Source organism: Nyctibius grandis, chromosome 7 (genome assembly GCF_013368605.1).
Source record: "Nyctibius grandis isolate bNycGra1 chromosome 7, bNycGra1.pri, whole genome shotgun sequence".
Classification (NCBI taxonomy): Eukaryota; Metazoa; Chordata; class Aves; order Nyctibiiformes; family Nyctibiidae; genus Nyctibius; species Nyctibius grandis.
In genome coordinates, this window is record NC_090664.1 from 32,574,256 (window position 1) to 32,597,545 (window position 23,290).

Sequence of the window (23,290 nt, forward strand, 5' to 3'; positions counted from 1 at the left end):
ACAGAGATGTTAAATGTAGTCCAAAAAAAAACAGATAAAAGACTTTTTTTTTTTTGGCCAACTCGATTAAATTGGCTATCATCAGAACTGTCTTGCGATAAAAATATTACAGCTGGATGAAGATGAGTTGTGAATGTGAAAGGCACATTTGTGTACTGGTCTTTCCCCATGGAAGGACTCTAATATAGAGGTTGTACTGTGTAGGGTGTGGAGAGGAGCAAACCCCCAAGAACCTTAAAAAGGTAAATATGTCTTCATCACATGCATTTTGGTTGAGCTTACTGCAAAAGGTGCATGTTGTCATCATCTGGATGATCTCCATGTAGAAACTGTATAGCATTTTGTAACACCCACTATGAAATCAAAGAATATACATAAAGAAAATGCAAAAGAAAATGATACACTGGGTGGCCTAAAAACCAATATCAGTATAATTTACAAGGAGAAGCCATACTGCAAGGGCCTTGAGAAACAACTATTTAATTTATGCAATGTGAAGTTCAAAATACTAATTGAAGACTTGCAAAATAACTTCGGGATTCTACTACTTATTAATGTTAGTAGATGGAAAAATCATTTTTCTTGGGCTTCTTGCCTGGTCAAATAGCCTGGGTAGAATTATTATACTCCACCCTCTCTGTCTCTGACTCAGAAATGAGCTCAGAAAATGACAGAAAAAAAGAATGCAGATTTTAGGAGTATCAATTAAACCCTCCATTGCAAACTTTTAAGGATTTAGTCTTATCTCATATATTGACGGGTTCATAATAGCATTAAACCATTGATATTTTTTCTGATTTAAAGAGCAGAATCAGCACCTTCATTTTTGCATTTGCAATAAGAGTGATACAGGACAAACAGCTGAACACAGAACTTTATTACATGCTCAAAACTCTCTTTTTTTTTCTCATTTAATTTGCAGTATTCTGACAGATAAGAAATATTGCCATATACAAGCACCACCAATTTAATTTTATTTTTCCTTTTATGATGTATGAGCCAATGACTCTCCAAATCCAACACAGTAAATTAAATTAGGGACAGTTAAATTTCCTACTTGTTTACAAATGCAAATACTACATTAATATTACAAAATCAGATTTTTTTTTTAATGGAAATGAGATCTGACTTGAAGCAAAGTTTGATAAAACCTGGACTTCTATTATTCTTGCCAAATGCAGGGTCAGTCTGACATTCTCAGTCCTAAATTTGGGACACTGTCAAAAACTGTAGAGGTCAGGAATCTGCCAAGTCTGTATGTACTATGTTGTTTCCTTGGAAGGAATATGACTTTCAGATACTTCAGTGTACAAGCATGATTTGGAAGACTAATCTCAAGGCTCATTGCCATAAAGCTACAATGAACAGCACTGAATGCTATCTCCATGGACTGTTGTATTGGGTTAATGTTTCAATACTCTCTGTATGATATATGTTGTCTTTCTGATTCTGCTGGTGGATTGCAAAAGAAAACCCATGTTACTGTGACCTTGGTAGCAATAAACTGTAAAAATTTGCAAACTCCATGGGTTATTTCCAAAAGATTGAATCAATGCAACAGCTATTTCTGCTGGAAAATGGTAGTGCCCTTGGGTAATCACCGATCTGCATTTCCACTGGTGTTGATAGGGTAAGAGTATGAGAATGAAGCTAAAGCTTAGAAGTAGATGTTGGTTTGACATTGAGAAAACCTTTTCTTTTTACTGTCTTACTGGGTACTTGTTGCCTCCTTTCCCTACTCTCTTTTGCTTTCTTTTTGGAAGACTTTAAAGCTCTGTCATTTTTAAGAAATGGACTGAGACTCCTCTGGGCTTTTTTATATCATGGACACTTCACTGGAACACATTTCAAAATAAAACACTACACAGCATCACAAAACATATCAGAATCCTTTTTATGCCAAGAAGACATTTGACAGTTTGAGTTTGCTAGAATATAGTTTTGTGGGCAGTCAGGGTGCTGTAGGTTTGGACAAGCATAGGAGAGAAGTGAGCTCTGTATGAATGGTCCAGTCCCTGTGTTACAGATTGCTATGTCTCTAAGTAGAAGGCATCTCATTGAATTTACATCACCTTTGATGCAAAACAGTTTAAGACAAATGCAAACAAAGTATTTATTTAAGAAATAGATCCAAAATACACATAAGTGCATAAAGGAATTCATAGACACAAAGAATAAAATAAATACATATCTGTATAGATACACCTAGAGTAAATTTGAACATTTCTCTCATCTTGGCTGATTCAGCTAAACAAATGACGCTTCTCAGCTGAAGACTCCAGTCCTCCTGCAATCTGAGGTTTGTATAAAGTCATAGCTATATTTAAAACATGCATAGTTTAATATTGGTGCAGATTTGTAGGCTTCTGCGTATATGAATGCTCAAAGGCTGTATCCTGAAACCACTCGCACAGATTCCCAAGGATCCTACTCTGCTTCCAGATCAGCAATAAAATGCTAAGTAGTCAGGTGTATGTGTTATGTATGCAGAAACTATTCTGCGCTGTGCATCTTTTTCCGTCCATGTGCACTGCTGATAAGAGCACCTGTAAATAAAGCATTACTTGAAAATTTCCTTATATGAGAGTTTCAGTTTTTAAATTTCCTGTCTAATTAAGTAGGTTGCAGTGACTTCTAGACACATTTGGATGGACTGTCCTTATCGAACAAAAGTGTGAACATATTTGTCACAGTGACTGTTTTCTTTGTGATTTAAAAGCTATGGTGCATTGATAATAATAACCACTAAGTAAGATTGTAAGGTATGCTATGGCTTGCTACCACATCACAGAATCCTTCAGACATACAGCTGGCAGGACTGATGGGAGGCCCGATGGCATGGGGGCATCCTTTGGCACAGCAAGATTAGCATTTTTTTTTATGTTTAAGTAAAAATAAGGATTACTTATAAAAAGGTTTCACTCTGAGGCTGAGTATTTTCCTGGCCAGTAGGAAAGGGCCTTGCACCTCCTGCTCAGTGAACAACTCATTAAAGAGAAAGCCAAACATGGGAGTAGCATCCACTTCTGTCTGGATACATGAAACTCTTCCAGCTGGCTCAAGGACTGCAGGCGGCTCCAAAGCAGGAAGCCTTGAACAGTGTTTTAGGGAAGAAGGGACTGTCTCTCTTCTTGCTTGGATTAGGTAATACTTAATCAAGGTGAATGAGTGTGAGAGGAGAAGAAGACTGGAATCTGAATATGGGTGAAATGAGCTATATAAGAAAGCAGGGATCACCAGTCTTGGACTCTCTTCTGAGTAGGCAGTCTTGAGAAAAAATGTTGAAATATTTTGATGCTTAATTCTTACTGCATCTATATGTGCTCAGTCTTCAAAACCACAATCCTGTATGATTTCAATCCTGCACAGACTAGGATGTTAGTAGGTGCGTATGTGGGACTAATGAGTCAGATATCTACATAATAATTCCAGCTAGGCAAGTTTAACTATACTATTGCACAAGCAACTGAGTTTGTCTTCCTTTGTAGTAAATATAGAGCTAAAAATCATCAGAAGAGACCATCAGTTTTTGTAGCCTATGTTATATTCACAGCCCAGTCAAGCTGAAGAAGTCTTACATTTGAGGGCGGCCAGTGTTGTGACTGCGTGTGCAATCTTCAGGAACATTACAGGTACAAATTCAAACCCAAAACTTGAAAGACAGTCCTCTCCCAAAAATCTTTTCCACCTCCCCAAACCAAAAGTAAAACAGTATTATCTCAGTGCCCCAAGCTTCATCCAGCGGAGAGCGGGAAATTAATTCCATGCAGATGGGCTTCTTACCGAGGCTGTTCATGCACCAGCTCCATGGTGTTTTTATCAGCCTGCTGTTGGTAAGATCATCAGTCCCAGAATTTCATAAGCCACAAGATTGGCACAAATAGCATGAGGTTATTATTGATTCATTTTTAAATATTAAATCATGTTTTTAGCAGTTGTCTCATTTTTCAGCTTACTCTGCTGGCTCCTAATATATGTGAGACAGTTATTGCATTACCAACCATGCTTGAAAATTGTAGCAGCAGATAAGAGATGTGTGACTGTACTAAAACACCTATGATGGGACAATTTCCCTGATGGGCACAAACAACGGACATAGGGAAACAAGCTATAGGCATATAAATCATCTTTCAATGGTATAAATTTGTCCAATTAGAGGAGGTACATCGTTGTGTGTAGAAAAGCCTTGAGCCCAGGACTTTGTTGCTCTAGGTAATGTATACAGATGGGATAAAATCAAAGCTTAGAGCCTCATCTGGTGATCAGGCTGTGATGTGGGCACTGGATTTGGGACCTACAGGCTGCCTTTAATAATAAAACATTTAACAGGTTTAAAAAAACTAGCAATACACACATATTCATTCTTAGATACAATGTATCTAAGAATAGATACAGTATAGAGTAATTGTAAAGCATCTTTCACACTGAAATATAGTAAATCTTTATTCTCCTTTCCAAATAAGCCATAGGTTATTAGCGGAGTTTGAAACACAGTCATCAGATTCATTGCATGTGCTTTTTCTGCGTCAGCTGCAGAACCAGGTGGTAGGATAGATCTCTGGAAGGAGATGGGGCACCCACCTGCCCCTGGATTCCACCTGTATTTGTGAGCGAGGGAAGAGCAGTCGTCTCTGCAGCTTAAGTTTCAGTTAATGCTTTGTGGGATAAATATGGTCAAGCAGTTGCAGAAGAAAATAGCTAAATCTAACAGGAACACCTGGCTTTATGCTCCAGACCTGGAGCTGGACAGGAAAGTTTGAACTTCTATCACTGAGTTAAAAGAATAACTCTTTTTATCTGGATCACGTGGTAAAGTCTTGGCTTCACTGAAATCATTGTTGAAATTAACCCTGACTTCAAAGGGGATTGTAACCTCTCTAGAAACAATTCAGGGCGACAGAGTGGCACAAAGAGTGGCAGAGCTAATCTCTGTTACTGTGCATAGTACAGCACTTAGTTGGAGGGATCTTTGTAAAAGATGGTGTTGCAAACTGGCAAGGAGAAGAGTGTTGTCCCAGCTTCCATTCCTTGCACATCTTTCAGTGATCCTGTACAAGCTTTCAGTTGTCTTATCTGTGAAATAAACCTCAACAGGTAACTCCCCAGGACTGTGAGACTTTCATTCAAGATAAGGGTTGCAATGTGTGTGGGAGATATGAAGAACTGTCAGTTGAAGAGCTGAGACTGGAATTTGCAGTGTCTCTCTTATGGTCTTCCTGAGACCGTGCAGCACAAGCAAAAGAGTGTGTTCAAGCAAAATTTGCAAGAATTTAAGCCACTCTGCTAGTATGAATGTTATTATCTGTCTGCCAAAATATCACACATACATACACAAAAAGGTAGTTTCAAAGGAGATCAGGCCATGAGTATATGAGCTACTGTATGCATGTCCTTACCCAGAGAAGGAGGTACATGCTCCCATTTTTTACCAGTAGGCAACTAAGTGATAACTTGTAACAGAGCCTACAGGTTCTCTGGTGCTTTGAATGGGACAGGCAGCTTTTATCTCAGAAGAGGTCTGCAGTCCAGTTCATCCTTGAGCCTGTTCTAACTAGCAACAGTTTCATCATGCACTCATTTGGCCTGAATTAGCTGTTCCTATAGGTGCTAATCACTCACAGATGTAGTCTTCTAAGGTTGCACTTTGAAAAGATTAGGTATACATCTGGCAACGTATGTTCAACAGCAGAACCACAGGTTCTCAACTAAGCATGTTCTTCATCTGGAGAATGAAGTAGAGAGGACACTGGGCTTTGGGGAAAGTGATTCATAGAAATTCTGCTGTTGCGGAGAATTGCTTGGAAATTTGAAGTACTCTTTCCTCTACTCCAGACATATGCTGGGTTAGTCATTCCTTGTGATGAGTTGCTTTGCTGTTGAATGGTCTTGAGGAACAGACAATGAATCTGTAACTTTGCAAATGCATACCTGATGGGAGGATTTATATCTGCTAAGTGACCCTCACTTCAAATTAAGTAACAGTACGTCATCACTTAAAATATTTTGTATTAATATTGTTCAATTATCCAAAGCATGGAAGGAAGCAGAAACATTTGTTTAAAGCCTGTAATCAGCAGTAAAGTATCATATACTGGAACATTAGCAGCAAAACACTATGCAACTTAGTACGGAGCTTGTTTTTCTAAGTGCAGTACATATTCTTGCCATAGCCCAAGTGCATCAGTGCAGGCAAAGATGTGACTGAAAATACTTTGGTTTGGACAGGACCAGAAGAGAGAGACCACATATTCATATAATGCACCATAAACGAAACTCTATTTCAAACTGAAATCAATGGATAAACTTAGCATGATTTATGTAGGGTAGGAAATCATGGAAAAATCACCAGGATTTCTGTAGGGAAGGATTATATTCCTTGGCTTTTTAAAATTATCTTTATTAAGAGTTGGTTTGCACACTGTTGTGAATTGTCACCAAACTGGGTTTTTAACTTCTTGCTATGTGTATGGATATTGCAGATGAAATCCTGGTCATATGGAACACAAGAGAAAGAAAGGCAACTCTGACTCATAGTAGGGCAGACTTCAGTTTTGTTTTACCTTTCTGCACATACAAGAATAGTACCATGAACAGAGTCTGAAAAGAGACTCTAAAGATAATAGAGACTAAAATATTAATTTGGCCATGTAAGGAATTGTGAGGCATACTTCTATGACATGGCTTTGTCTCGTTTCAGATGCATTTTAATTCTTCAGCAGTTATTTTCCTGTGCTTCAGCATATCTGAACATTTAGTCCTCACTGTTTTTAAGTGAGCACTGTAGCTGTGCAGAAGTAGGAATATTTTGCTTTGCCTACTAGATCCTGTATTTCTCCATATGGTAAAGTTTCTACCTTTTTTTCAGCTCTTAGCTTAACCCTCCCTTTTTGTGCTCTGTTCTCTTATTTTCAACACATTTCTGAAATGCCTTTCAAAAGCAGAGAGAGAAGAGAGCTGTAATATATTTTCAAATCTCCTTTATGTTGGAAAGAAGAGAGAAATAGAGGGAGCAGAAGAGGAATCCGTGAAAGAAAAAAAAAAGGATGTATAACTGGATATTGGGAGGGAAGGTATAATAAAACCAAGACAGCAGAGACGTCTAGGCAAAAAGCAACTGACTAAATACAGCCATGAATGCTGCTTATAAATTGGGTTTTCCATATAAACTGGCAAACGTCTTAAATGTGGTTTAAGAGAGAACTGTTCTCTTTATCATGCAGCATTTGTAAACACAAACTTTGCAATCATATTATCTGGTATTTTCCGTGAACCTTAAACCAACGTATCTAGTGGACCAAGAGCTCTGAAGTGTAATCATTCACTTGTCTGCTTGCTCACAGTTAGATTTTGGTAGCAGGAAAATTGAAACAACAACTTTTTTTTTCCTTTCCTGTTTTGTCTTTCTTTTAACAAGCAAAGGTGGATGTTGCAGCTTAAAACTGTAAAAGCTACACAGCTTGATTTGCAACCTTTGAACCAAGGTACTGTACAGTTCTGGCCTGAGTTTGTTTTTGCCATTTTTGGAAATTTATCTTGTTTTGTTACAAGAATGATTTAAGTTGCAAGTGCCATAAAAGTTCACCACAGTCCAGACCAACTGTACTGGGAGAAGGTTTATTCCTTGGAAAGATCTTGTCAGTGTTCAAAATTCTGTGCTTTGCACTTTTCCTCCTTTATTCTTCTGCCATTCATGTGCATATGCGTGTGTGGGAGGCTGATGGTTTTTCCAAACCAGACCTAATAAAACAGGATTTTTTCTTCCTCCCCAGATAGGTGGCCAGCCTATTATAAAGATTTTTTTCAAGCATTTTTTAAGTTGAATGGACCCAAGCCACAATTTAGCTTATTGACCTTAGTGATCTGATGGAACAACAATGACATTTTGCTTCAAACTTGACTAACAAGGGAAGGCAGAAGACTGCACTTGTTCATGTTATTCCAGTTTTCGGATAAGCAGGATTGTTTTCTGTTTAATCTCACCTCAGAGGCAGAACTCCCATTGGCTTTGGGCAGACGACAAGCGCACATTAATGGAGAAGGGCAAACAGTCAGAATAATATCACTAATTATCAAGTACAAAATAGATGTGAGTTTCCAAGACAGCATCACCCCATTAATAGTAAAATACCTTGTTGGTTTTTAGCTCACATTTTCCCTCAAGCCTTTTCTAGCTGATATCTTTCTAAGTGTCTACAGTTGGGCTGATTGATAGCCGTTAGTCAAATCCAGTAACTGTATCGGTCTGTGGTTGGAGATGAGTGGTAAGCAAGTGCCAGGCCATTCACTTGTGGTTTTCCTTCTAGTTTCCAGCTGTGCCAGACTTTCAGTCGGAGGAATAGATCTGTTGGTAAGGGAAACCGTTGATAAACCATAGAAACCAGAAACTGTCACTACCCATGACAAAAAAACAGAAGGGAACCCTGAGGCAGGGGTAAGGAGACCCGCAGAAACGGTGTTAGCTGACCAAGTTTAATTTGACTGTTAAGTTCAGGTGTGTGGTCATGTCAGGCCAGGCAGTGGCCAAGGGACCGGGGCTGGGTGGCTCCAGGCTGGCAGCCGGTGGCTGCACACAGCTCAAGCCCAGCAGGAGCTCACGAGAGAGCTCCGCTCCTGGAAAGCTTCCCGTACCTTATTCATGTGCGAGTGGCACAGCACTAGTCTGAAATCTCCCTGAACACATCATCCTTAAAAAAATATACATTCCTTAGAGGGGTGATATTCCACTCTGTGACAATCTGAATTAGCCTGGCCAGAGGTCAGAGGAAAAGACCTTGTGGCTAGGAGAATGACCACAACATGTCAGTCAGGCTGTAGATATTTGTAAGTCCTTGGTATTAACATTGTAGCATTTGTAATGGATATTTGGAAATGCAGCTGGCAGCAGAAACGCCTGGCTCCCTCATGCTGAGCTGCGCTTGGCACAGCTGCTGGCCGGTCGATGTGAAGGTGTACCACCTTTGTGTCTTCTGGAGCGTCTCAGAGACATGTTCATTCCTGGGATAAGCCAGAGCAGCCTGAGGGCTGCTTTGATGGTATCCCCAGCTGCAGATGGCTTTCAGAGGTCGCTCCACCAGCCAGAGAACGGGAGAGCAGCAGAGCAATGTTACCCGTGCCCCTTCGTCTCCACCCCAGAGAGGGACAGCCAGCTGTACGCTACCCAAAGACTTTCCTTTTGAAAGGGTCTCCTGGCTCTTTCACACAGCTTCCCTCTTCCGGAACTTGGCTGAGAGAGGATTTGCTTTTTGCCTAGAGTTTGGCCGGGGGAAGCTCTGTGTACTTTTGTTTGACTTGTAATAGAACTAAACATTGTTTTTATTTACTTTTCTCTTTCATAAGAAAATGGCTACAAAAAGGTATTTACACTCCAAGTGGGGGTACAGGATCCTTTCCTGGACACTGGTGCACTCTGGAGAGAGGGGAGAGAAAGACTAGATTTTAACTGTGGCTCATGTTGCTGAGCTCCCAAGTGTGGGGTTTTTTTTCCAAATTGAGTGTCTAGTCAGAAATTTTGATCTGGGCAGCTTTACTTGAGTTTTCTGTATTTGATTGTCCAGAAAAGAAATCTAATAATTAGCTACCATTGGTCAGTCGTAAAACACAGTATGTAATAGTTCAGAAGTATGTAGGACAAATCTGTCTCACATTTGTGTCTTTTCTTTTCAACAGCTTCACACTAGCATTTCTCCATATGCAGATGCTCACCAAAGCTGTTCGATGTTCTCTATATCTAAAAAAACCATAAATCTGCATGAGAGAAGTGGAGAGTGCACCTAAAGGAACAGATGACAGCAGGAGTTTAAAAGCAGCTAAGGACAGCAAAGCAAAACATTAACAGCTTTCTGAAATGTTGTACTACTTTGTACAAAGTAAATAATTGGCTGTGAGAGTAAAGCTCAAAATGTCAAAGAGAAAGCAAGAGGGATTTTGATATTTAGATTTCTGGAAAACCATTTCTCCAAGGGAACCGCAGTGCCCAGAGGCAGCTCCCCGCTGCCTTTGTGGAAACGCTTACCTATGCTACAGGGTTCGGACCACTGCAGAGAAACTTGCCAGCTGGTCTGGCAGTCTGTGCTTTGGCTGTAGTTGCAGATGTCAAAGACCTAGATAGAGTCCTAATTTGGGGAGGAAGGGAGGTGGCCACAGCCTCTCCTGCATGTGCGTGCTGACTGCCACAGAGCAGCACACGTGGTTCCCACACGTAGCTGGAGACGCCTTTGCCGTTAGTCCTTATGGTCCAGGTGTTGGCTGTGTACTAAAAGTAGAAAAGAGGCGTGGCAGGATACAGCTCACACTAGTTCCTGTCCCCTCTTCCTTTGAAGTCTCAGTTCACCTTGTGATATGAATACATGTGGTGTTGCCCTGCTTCTCATTTTTGTTTGCACAATGCCTGTGGCACTGCCATCGCATTTGCTTGCATACTCTGCTTCACCTGCAGACACGCTGGCCCTGTACAAATGAGTCCGTGCGAGACATGGCCACCATGGTAGGCTGAGTCTGCTAGAGACAGAGCCAGGATCTGACAAGTCGAGAGCTCTTGATGTCAACATGTGACATGCCTGGCTGCCCTCATATGCTGGCGGCATGCTTCATTTTGCAGTCTTTGAGGAAACGGCAGTCTGGCTATGTGTGGTCAAACCATATGACTTCTTCCAGAAACTCATGCATAATGTGCTCTGCTTTCCTTTTATAGATGCACTGAATGCATACCAACTAGAAGTAACTCTAATGCAGTATTTCTTCTTTTACTTAAATATTCTCCATATTCATAGCTTCTCTCCTAATGTATCCAGGTTTGTCAGTAAGAAGTGCTTTTGGAATACAGACATTTGTCAAATAAGAATTTAATCCAAGGGATTATTTCATTTCCACTCATTTATTCTACTGAGCTACAATAAATTGGCATGAAGATTCAGTTACTATTGATTTTGACCAAGTCTGAATCAGTTACCTAAAGATAAATGACTCAACCAACCAGCTATATCATCCAGAATTTGACCAACTATAGTGGGTTATCAGATCATTTTTTATTATATTACGTCCATGAAACAGGTTTTATTATTATGTCAGTACAGCATACACACTGTTCTATGCAATTGAATAATTTTTTAAGTACTCTTTATATCCAAATAATTGGAGTGCAAGCTTTCAGCATTTAAAGAAGTATACATAGCAAGAGATTTTTCAGTAATGTTGCTATCTGTAGCTGTTAAATTAAGCCTGTTTGGCAGTGATGAATCATACTCCGCCGCTGTAAGAATGAAGATGCTCAGTTACAACTAGATCTCATCAGACCATTAGCAATGAAAAAGTGTATGTACTCCAAGTCAGAACTGTATCCTAGCTGGGTGTCCTACCCACTGAGGCACAGAAACAGGCTTGCTTGCTTCTCTCCTGCCTTGGAATCAGTTTTCCTTTTCTGGAAAGTAATTGCAAAAGGAGAGGTAGGTGTTTTTCATCTCCTAGGTCTTTTAAGAGTTTGATGGTGAGGGCACTTTGCTGGAAAGTGAGAGAGGAGTTTAAAGACGGCCCAGACTTTTTGGTAAACTCTCGCTGTTTGGCAAACACTCCAGTCACAACTGTATGAAAAGGAAGGCGTAAAATGGCTTACCATGGAAGGAAGCTTTTACTGTTATTCACTTATCCAGAAGAGGATTATGGTTTTTTAATTCTGAGCAAATCAGATTTTTTTTTCAGAAATTACAGCCAACTCCATCTGGATCTTAGGGAATTCCTTGTAGTGGACACGAAGGTGGTGAACAACCTGGTGATGTGGGGACTGAAAAGTTCAAGATGTGGGGTGGCTCAAGGAGCTACAGGTGCTCAGTACTTCAGATACTGAGGACACATTCATCCTGTAAAGACAGAGTTATATGCTATTCCCATTAAATTAATGTCAAAAGCCAATGGAGTTGTGCCACAGGCAACACAGAAGCCGGGCTATGGCTCAGTAATGTCAAAGCAGAGATAATAGCATAAATATTGTCCCAAAATTCATTTGGGAAGCTTTGAAACATACACAAATCTACAGCATAAAGTGTGTTAATGCTGCAGTTGCATAGGGAAGGGTGGCATCTGAGCAGTGTCATCACCTGGAAAATATTTATTTTTTTTTTTGTTTAATGTAAGAAATTAACTTACTCTTTCTTATAGTCAAGATTCAAGTGGGAAAAAAAGATTTCACGTGAAATCACTAATAGCTGAACAGGATAAGTAACTGGAGAGCTCTCAGTAGGTGAACTCAGAATCACAGAATCACAGAATCAATCAGGTTGGAAGAGACCTCTGGGATCATCGAGTCCAACCATTGCCCTGACACCACCACGTCAACTAGACCATGGCACTAAATGCCATGTCCAGTCTTTTCTTAAACACAGCCAGAGATGGTGACTCCACCACCTCCCTGGGCAGCCCATTCCAATGTCTAATGACCCTTTCTGAAAAGAAATTCTTCCTAATGTCCAACCTGAACCTCCCCTGGCGAAGCTTGAGGCTGTGTCCTCTTGTCCTATCACTAGTTGCCTGGGAGAAGAGGCCGACTCCCACTCCACTACAACCTCCCTTCAGGTAGTTGTAGACTGCAACAAGGTCACCTCTGAGCCTCCTCTTCTCCAGGCTAAACAACCCCAGCTCCCTTAGCCGTTCCTCAAATTACAATGCACTGTTAGGGGCCAGTGAATGTAAATCTTGCAGCTTCTCCAGCCTGAGTAAGAGTGCATGGGACAAAGTATTGCTTAGGGCAAAATTATATCTAGTTTAACTGGCCTTTGAAAACTGTATCAGTTTTCCTTGCATGGTTGCTATACATATTTTCTACCTTAAATGCTTATCTCAAGGTTTTCTGCAGGTGTTTATTAATTCACTTTAAGCCAGCACAGCTGCTAAAAATTAAAGTATTTTCTTCACACCATCCTTCTAATCCACTTTCATGTCTTTTGACACTCAGACTCAGCAGCTGGTGAAGTTTGAAGTTGAAATTTCACCTCTGCTTACATCACAGTTTACTGTTTAGTACTGAAACGTTTTCCCTGCCTTTCTTGTCTGAAGGGTTGTAATCCCCTTTCAGAGATTTTTTTTCTGACCTAGAGTGTTTTATTACAGCTGAAGGTGATGAGACATATTAGTTGCAGGGGGTGGGAGGGGGGAGGGTGGTGGAAGTTCTTCAGATGTTTCAGGTTTATCCAAAGATTTAGAAAGGCTTTAGTGCAACAGGTGCCATTAACACCTAATATGGGGGCAACAGAAATGATCATAGAACAAAACATGTACGCAATACCACACAGGAGCAGCTCAAGCCCAGTTGGAGAGAAAACCCAAGGATTCTCTCTCTTAGTTTGTAACATTTTCACAGGGGGAAAAAAAAATCCCTTTTTCCTGGATTTTATTCTGGGTTGAGAATTTTCTGTTCTAGATTGTGTAGAACATTTTGAATTCAATACTTCCCTTCAAATATGAAAATTTGACATCTATTGGAGCTCTCTTTTCTGAAGTCTCAGAGGGTGCCCATGTGTAGCCTCTGTTACCTCATTATCACTCTGTTACTGTACCACTGCAGGTGACAGAAAAGATTTTGTCTTTCAGATTTTTTTTCCAATGCTTTTATAGTTGGATATTTGCTTTTCTGCTTTACTCTTCCCAGTCCTAGATTTTTTTTAAAAAAGTAGACTAGTAATTTAGTCAAATAGATGTACCGTTTTATGTGTAACTCATAATGATGGAACTAAAGCATCATTTATAACACTGTCCTTTCTCATGGTTTTATATTACATATTTAGAGTATAAGCTCTTTTATCTATAGGGTATACTTCAGTCTGTGAAGCTCCTTGCTTAGCATTATTGAGAAAGAAATAAAACCCTAGAAAACCTGGAAACACATACTTGGATGTTAATTTGCTAAGTATCTTTGGACAGATTGAGTGAACCAGTATGTGCAATACATCTGTCCCTTTTGCATTAACTTGCTTCTCCTTTGATATAGAAGAATCAGGGGTACGTAAGAATTAGTTTCCTATGCACATTATGTGTGCATAGACTTTCAGCTGATACAAGAATGACAACGGTGTTACACATTTGGTTAAAAAGAGTTTATTCCAAGAGAAATCAACCTAATGGCACAAAACCTTTCAGTTTAAAGCTTTACTGGATAAGTAATCTGATTGAAAATATATTCAGTTTGTGGAACATGAATTAGATTTTAATCAGAGGGCTTGAAAACTTATTACATATCCCCTTGATGAAAACTAGTTCCAGCATTAGAAGCACTTTCAGAGCAAAGTCCGTTTTAAAAGGTTTTTTTAGACCAGTAAATACGGTAGATGTCAACTGATGAGCTTTCTCAGAGTCATCTTGGCACTGCAAGAAAAGTTGTGGAACTATAAAAAATTAATTCTCTATCTCTGACAATTGTGATTTGAATAGATTTTCACAATGAAATTTCATACAGGATAAAGGAGTAGATAGTTCATATAGAAGATTGCTTTCATTTTATTTGCGTAACTGATAAAGACTAGAAACAGACTTAAACTCCTATTGCTTACCTTGAAGTTAGGTCCTTTGCTGTCATACAGATGTTTTAAAACCACTTCTTTAAAATATAGCATTAAAGAGCACCTTCACACTGACTAAAATGTGTTATTCTGGAGTGCTGTCTGCTATATTTTTGAGTGAGCAGTAAATTATGAGCTAAATGAAAGGAGTGGTGAAAAACAGCTCTGGCATGCTCTGGGAGGAGGATTTAGATCTTTTCAAGGAAAATATGGGCAAATTTATTCACAGGCACAAACACCTGGAAATGAGGATTTTCCTGAGCTCCTTACACACACATGCACTGCCTGTGCACAGCATCCTGCACACTGGTTTGCACTATTGCTTATGTGAGTGAACTGGAAAGGAAGGAGCCCTCTTGGCTCCTATCCATCCACACAAGACAGCCTTTATCTAGTCCATAGTTCAATTACCGCCTTCAAACCCTAAAACTGAGTTGCACAAGAAGAGCAAAGCAGCATGGCAGTTTTAGAGAGTGCAAGTTTAGAAAGGGGATACGAAATAGATTCATGAGAGAGAAGAGAATACAGAAAACTAAATGAATGATCAAGGGAAGAGCACGACCATATTGTATTTGTCATACCAGTAGTTCTTTCAGGGTGCTATAAAAATGCAGAAGCCTGCAGCTGAATTATATAATTAAACTTCAAACTTCTGACTGACAAGATAGATGTAATTTAACTGTATGCAGTGATGAGGTGGGTGCTTAACACACAAACGGTTAAATCATATTGCTGGTAGAACTGTCAGTACAAACAAGAGGAATGCTTCTTTTTCTGCTCTGAGCAGAGACCATACATTTTTTTCCTTTCCCTTTTTCCAAGGTCAGTTGTGTATGTATTTCCAGAACTTGCTTCAAATGTTCAGACAATTTTCAAAATACCACTGTTACATCATTCTCCCTGAGCTGAGATAACGACTCTTAAAACCCTGGTGAAATAAACCTACAAATCTTCTGGAGAAGCAAATGTCCACAGATAAGAGAACTGTGACGTGCGTGCTGAGGGAATAAGTGAAGGACGTTCAACCTATCAAGGCTCTTCCATTTCAAAAAGTAGTGTTAAATGATGAATGCTGAAGCAGTTCTGCCCAGGAACAAATGAGATCTGCCCACGTTAGAGCATATTCTGGTCAAAGATAATATCTGCACTTACCTTACTTTTTGAGTGTTTTATATATATATATGCGTATCGAGGTTGTGAAACCAGATATGACTTGGCTTGATCCTGAGGTCATTGATGTCTGTGGTAAAGCTCCCTTTTATGTCAGTAGTGGGGCATGAGGCCCATGATTCTGCTCCAAGGCCACCTGGTGGGACCTTGAAACACAACGCTTACATGAAAGGTGTCAAGCAAATGTCAAGCACTGAGAAAAAGATCTTCCTTTGCCCCGTTCCTAAGGGAGCTTTGAAGATGTTTATATTTTCTCTCATCGATGCTCTTTCTCTTGCTTTTTGCTGTATTTTTAATCAACAGCTGAATCTACACAGTAGGCTGGCCCTGCTTTGGTCATAAAGCTGTACACAGTGCCTCTGTTGGGTTTCTCTTTTACTAACGTTTCTCTTTCAGTTATGCATGCAAAGGGAACACGCATATCAATCTGCAAATTTCTTGTGATTGGTCCACTTTACAACTCTGATTCTTCCCAGGCTGCCAACCTGTATGTTAAAAACCTTCAGGAAGTCCAGCAGCTCCATGTAATACAATCATTTGCATCAAAGGAGTGCAAACTTTTCATGATGAAAACCCACACCAGGAAACATTCATCTGACGAGCAATCATAACCCCAAAGTAGATTGCCAAAATGATGCCTAATCTTTTTTAATGTGTTCTCTCTCACTATTACTATTCTTTTCTATTTTACCTCCTCTTGCACACCAGTGGCTTTGCAGCTTCCAGCCACATTTCTAGCAGCTTTGGACCCGTACATGAACAGTGTCCTAGAAGCTCACTGTACCAGCTGGGTCTTTCCCTTGTTGCCTTGTATCTACACACAGCTCAGAAAGCACCTTGCTTTCTCAGTTCAGGCAGAAATCCCATACATTTCTTAGGAAATAGACTGTATGTGTATTTAGGGGTCAGAATATTATCGTTAGTTTTAGAATTCATTTGCTTCACTTTAAATAACAATGGGGAGCAAATTCAACAGATTACAGCACTGGAAGTTTGCAGTAGTTTTTAAGAAACTACCTGTTTTCCTTTATCTGCTTCTCTCTACTGGGTGACATGAGAAACTCCAGAGAAAATAATAATATTTTGATGCATTAGGTCTGATTCTAATAATAGTTTAATACTGACATAGCCCAAATGATCTTGGAGATGTTATTCATGATCGTGGTACTATCCTACTTGAAGAATGATAGATTTCAAGTGAAAAAATTGGACTGTTAAAGACTAAAATGAGAAACTCAAGATGGCTGATCTGTATTCTGTCAGATTTTAGCTGAAGAGTATTTCCTCAGTCGTAATGTTTATCTATGTCATCTTTCTTCTTATATGTAGGAGAAGAGAAGTTTCTTAAAAGTTTTGAGCAATCTGTGATCAAGTATAATAAGCTCTACATGAAGTAACTTCTTCCTATGCTGTGTCTGGCACCCACCCACACAAAGATATTATTAAAGGGAAAGGAGAGGGAGAAGTACAAAAAATGTTAATGATGTTTAAAATGAGAACTCTGAATTGCACAACAGCTGAGGCAAGTCACTTGTGACTGGAAGTGGGTAACTGTCCAGAGCATGCAATGTTGTCAGCTGTGGACTGTTTTCAGAGTTAAGTTTTATGCTGTACCATATTCATATTACCTATCAGAGGGCCAATGATCATCATCTTTAAACAGTGATACATATTTTTTCCTTTTATCTTGCCTTAGTTTGTCTTTTCATGCCTGCATACAGACTTGTCCAGGGGATCTGTCAAAGAGAAACAGTGGTAGGAACAAGAGTGGGGAATCAGCTCAGAAATAATCCCTCTGAATAAAGGTTTCCACGGGACAGTCCAAATCATGTTATGTCTAGTCATAATTCTAGTTTTAGGACTTATTTGTTTTTAATTCTAAAAATGAAAATATTTTCTTCATAATCACAGAATCACAGAATCACAGAATGTTAGGGATTGGAAGGGACCTCGAAAGATCATCTAGTCAAATCCCCCTGCCGGAGCAGGATTGCCTGGACCATATCACACAGGAACACGTCCAGGCGGGTTTTGAATGTCTCCAGAGAAGGAGACTCCACAACCTCTCTGGGCAGCCTGTTCCAGTGTTCAGTCACCCTCACCGTAAAGAAGTTTTTCCTCAAATTTAAGTGGAACCTCCTGTGCTCCAGCTTGCACCCATTGCCTCTTGTCCTGTCAAGGGATGTCACTGAGAAGAGCCTGGCTCCATCCTCATGACACTTGCCCTTTACATATTTATAAACATTAATGAGGTCACCCCTCAGTCTCCTCTTCTCTAAGCTAAAGAGACCCAGCTCCCTCAGCCTCTCCTCATAAGGGAGATGTTCCACTCCCTTAATCATCTTTGTGGCTCTGCACTGGACTCTCTCTAGCAGTTCCCTGTCCTTCTTGAACTGAGGGGCCCAGAACTGGACACAATATTCCAGATGCGGCCTCACCAGGGCAGAGTAGAGGGGGAGGAGAACCTCTCTCGACCTGCTAACCACACCCCTTCTAATACACCCCAGGATGCCATTGGCCTTCTTGGCCACAAGGGCACACTGCTGGCTCATGGTCATCCTGTTGCCCATTAGGACCCCCAGGTCCCTTTCCCCTACGCTGCTCTCCAACAGCTCTGTCCCCAACTTGTACTGGTACATAGGGTTGTTCTTGCCCAGATGCAGGACTCTACACTTGCCCTTGTTATATTTCATTAAATTTCTCCCCGCCCAACTCTCCAGCCTGTCCAGGTCTCTCTGAATGGCTGCGCAGCCTTCCGGCATCTCAGCCACTCCTCCCAGATTTGTGTCATCAGCGAACTTGCTGACAGTGCACTCTATTCCCTCATCCAAGTCATTAATGAATATATTGAATAGTACTGGTCCCAGTACCGACCCTTGAGGGACTCCGCTAGACACAGGCCTCCAACTGGACTCAGTCCCATTGACCACCACTCTCTGGCTTCTTTCCTTCAGCCAGTTCACAATCCACCTCACTACCCGATCATCCAGACCACACTTCCTCAGTTTAGCTGCGAGGATGCTGTGGGAGACTGTGTCAAACGCTTTACTGAAATCGAGATAGACCACATCCACAGCTTTACCATCATCTATCCACCGGGTTATGTCCTCATAAAAGGCTATCAAGTTGGTTAAGCATGACTTCCCCTTGGTGAAGCCATGCTGAGTGCCCCTAATGATCCCCCTGTCCTTGATGTGCCTAGAGACAGCACCAAGGACAAGTTGTTCCATCACCTTTCCGGGGATGGAGGTGAGGCTGACCGGTCTATAGTTACCCGGGTCCTCCTTCTTGCCCTTTTTGAAGACTGGAGTGACATTCGCTTTCCTCCAGTCCTCAGGCACCTCTCCCGTTGTCCACGACTTAGCAAAGATGATGGAGAGTGGCCTAGCAATGACTTCCGCCAGCTCCCTCAGCACCTGCGGGTGCATCCCATCAGGGCCCATGGATTTATGGACATCCAGATTGCTTAATTGGTCCCTGACCCAGCCCTCATCTACCAAGACAGATTCCTCCTCTATCCTGACTTCTTCTGGGGCCTCAGGGGTCTGGGGCTCCTCAGGACAGCCTCCAACAGTATAGACAGAGGCAAAGAAGGCATTCAGTAACTCCGCCTTCTTTTTATCGTCTGTCTCCAGGGCCCCCACCTCATTCCTCAGTGGGCCTACATTGCCTCTAGTGTTGGCTTTACCTGCCATGTATTTGAAGAAGCCCTTTCTGTTGTCCTTGACCTCTCTTGCAAGGTTTAATTCCAAGGAGGCCTTAGCTTTCCTAGTTGCCTCCCTACATCCTCTGACAACAGACTTATATTCCTCCCAAGTGGCCAGCCCCTCCTTCCATGATCTGTACACCCTCTTCTTCCACTTGAGTTTGCCCAGCAGTTCCCTCTTTAACCATGCAGGTCTCCTGCTACCCTTCCTTGACTTCCTACCTGTTGGGATGCTCTGATCTTGAGCTCGGAAGAAGCAGTCCTTGAATGCTAACCAACTATCTTGGGCCCCCTTACCTTCTAGTACCCTGTCCCATGGAATTTCCCCTAGCAATTGCTTGAAAAGGCCAAAGTTGGCCCTCCTGAAGTCCAGGGTTGTGATTCTGCTAGCTATTCTGTTCCTGCCACATGAGATCCTGAACTCTACCATCTCATGGTCACTACAACCAAGGCTGCCCTCAACCTTCACCTCTTCAACCAGACTAAGAATCTGACAAAACAAGTAACTAAGAATCTGACAAAATTATTTGCCAGCTATTCACATTTTGTAATATGAAAAGAAAAAAAAAATCATTTAAATATATCTCTGAGTCACAGACTATGTAACTTGGCAGGTTTCCCATGGCACGATGCAGGATTCCTTGGCAAATGTTTCTTGGCTTTAGCTTTTTAAGTTTCTTCACTGTCACCTTGTTGCTCTTATACACATAGACATACAAACTCCTAGACTTAACTACTACGACCTTACCAACTTCTAAAATTCCTTGTACCACTTCCATGACCTGCTGCTATATTCTTTCCCTTTACATTTTTCTCTCCAGTATGTCAAATTATCATAGACTTTGAACACCTCCCCCATCTTGTCTAATGCCTTTAAAGCAGCAGCTACCTGTTCTGAAATGTCTGATCTTCTTCACAACACTTCTTGCCATCTCTTCAACCAGACTGTCTAAGCCCTACTTGCCCAAAAAACAAGTTGTACCTTTCCCAGTTCTTGTACGACTTCACTGAGTACATGTGGATTGCCAATATACAGACTTTTCACTGAGAATTTTTTATATATTCAAGTCAGTAATCAAGAGATTAACCTTATTGTTTTTCTGTGATAACAAGGAAGCAGATGGGATTCCCCACTGCTGCTGTCACCACACTGAGCAAATGGGCTAGCAGAAAGAATGCAGATGGTAATTTTGGAAGTTATTTCTTACATATCTGGAAAGATACAAGGCGTGTCTAGGCTTGGAGGCAATTGTATTGGCAACTCTAGAATTGTCATGATACCTCTGTAATATGTTTTGGTTAGAAAGATAATTTCTTGACTGTTTTTCCTCCTTCAATACCGTTTTTCTTCACATGACCTTTCTTCCATGTATCCATTTTACCTGTAGTTTAATAACTCAATGTCAGAAATTGAATCAGAACGTCCCTAATTGGTTCAAAATGCCAGCCACTATCAAGAAACCTGCAGAAATCTTTTCCTGTGCCTCAATGCATGTGATTTTACATTGCAGGTAAAGCCAACACTAGAGGCAATGTAGGCCCACTGAGGAATGAGGTGGGGGTCCTGGAGACAGAGGATAAAAAGAAGGCGGAGTTACTGAATGCCTTCTTTGCCTCTGTCTATACTGTTGGAGGCTGTCCTGAGGAGCCCCGGACCCCTGAGGCCTCAGAAGAAGTCAGGATAGAGGAGGAATCTGTCTTGGTTGATGAGGGCTGGGTCAGGGACCAATTAAGCAACTTGGACGCCCACAAATCCATGGGCCCTGATGGGATGCACCCGCGGGTGCTGAGGGAGCTGGCGGAAGTCATTGCCAGGCCACTCTCCATCATCTTTGCTAAGTCGTGGGCAACGGGAGAGGTGCCTGAGGACTGGAGGAAAGCGAATGTCACTCCAGTCTTCAAAAAGGGCAAGAAGGAGGACACGGGTAACTATAGACCGGTCAGCCTCACCTCCATCCCCGGAAAGGTGATGGAACAACTTGTTCTTGGTGCTGTCTCTAGGCACATCAAGGATAGGGGGATCATTAGGGGCACTCAGCATGGCTTCACCAACGGGAAGTCTTGCTCAACCAACTTGATAGCCTTTTATGAGGATGTTACCCGGTGGATAGATGATGGTAAAGCTGTGGATGTGGTCTATCTCGATTTCAGTAAAGCGTTTGACACAGTCTCCCACAGCATCCTCGCAGCTAAACTGGGGAAGTGTGGTCTGGATGATCGGGTAGTGAGGTGGATTGTGAACTGGCTGAAGGAAAGAAGCCAGAGAGTGGTGGTCAGTGGGACAGAGTCCAGTTGGAGGTCTGTGTCTAGCGGAGTCCCTCAAGGGTCGGTTCTGGGACCAGTTCTATTCAATATATTCATTAATGACTTGGATGAGGGATTAGAGTGTGCTGTCAGCAAGTTCGCTGATGACACAAAGCTGGGAGGAGTGGCTGACACATCAGAAGGCTGCACAGCCATTCAGAGAGACCTGGACAGGCTGGAGAGTTGGGCAGGGAGAAATTTAATGAAATATAACAAGGGCAAGTGTAGAGTCCTGCATCTGGGCAAGAACAACCCCATGTACCAGTACAAGTTGGGGGTAGACCTGTTGGAGAGCAGCGTAGGGGAAAGGGACCTGGGGGTCCTAATGGGCAACAGGATGACCATGAGCCAGCAGTGTGCCCTTGTGGCCAAGAAGGCCAATGGCATCCTGGGGTGTATTAGAAGGGGTGTGGTCAGCAGGTCAAGAGAGGTTCTCCTCCCCCTCTACTCTGCCCTGGTGAGGCCGCACCTGGAGTATTGTGTCCAGTTCTGGGCCCCTCCGTTCAAGAAGGACAGGGAAGTGCTAGAGAGAGTCCAGCGCAGAGCCACGAAGATGATTAAGGGAGTGGAACATCTCCCTTATGAGGAGAGGCTGAGGGATCTGTGTCTCTTTAGCTTAGAGGAGACTGAGGGGTGACCTCATTAATGTTTATAAATATGTAAAGGGCAAGTGTCATGAGGATGGAGCCAGGCTCTTCTCAGTGACATCCCTTGACAGGACAAGGGGCAATGGGTGCAAGCTGGAACACAGGAGGTTCCACTTAAATTTGAGGAAAAACTTCTTTACGGTGAGGGTGACTGAACACTGGAACAGGCTGCCCAGAGAGGTTGTGGAGTCTCCTTCTCTGGAGACATTCAAAACCCGCCTGGACGCGTTCCTGTGTGATATGGTCTAGGTAATCCTGCCCCGGCAGGGGGATTGGACTGGATGATCTTTCGAGGTCCCTTCCAATCCCTAACATTCTGTGATTCTGTGATTCTGTGATTCTGTGATTTTATTAGACTATTTTTATCTTGTGTCTACACTGCAATATAGACTAGAGCAGTGCTTATCAATATCTTTAATTCCAATCTTTATGAAAATTCTAACTTTTCTTACGAAAAGTTACAGACCCTCTTTGCATTGTAGAGCAAAGGCTGAAAGTAAAGTCTAGAAGTAATGTGGCCAGTTTACAGTTAAACCTCATTTATCTTTTGGGTGTCATTGCATTATCATTGTATACAATACTTTTCGAATTGCTTTGGCATGTCCATGGAGTTGCAGCAGGGAAAATTTTTTCATGGAGACTTGCTTATTAAATGTTTATAACTCAGTTTTTACAGAGTAGCACAGACATGAAACATAGCGTCTATAAAATAAAGTACTCAACCTTTCAGACACCAATATCCAGTTCAGATAGGTAGAGTATTCAGTGAAGGTGAAACTCAGCATGAAACAACAACATGAGCTGAGTATATTCCTTTGGACAAGAGAAAAGAGCCTAAAGTTGGTGAATGGTAAAATCTAATTTGTTCAGCTACATATAAGCATGAGAGCTGTTCAGCCAGAAGATTAGGGGTGCAAGTC

General features: G+C 41.5%; 1 protein-coding gene across 3 annotated transcripts in view; it reads left to right on the top strand.

Moving 5' to 3' along the window:
* The window catches only part of CDK6 (cyclin dependent kinase 6), a 143,957-nt gene that overhangs the window by 97,060 nt on the left and 23,607 nt on the right, over positions 1-23,290 (top strand). The gene's annotated exons all lie outside the window — the stretch shown is intronic.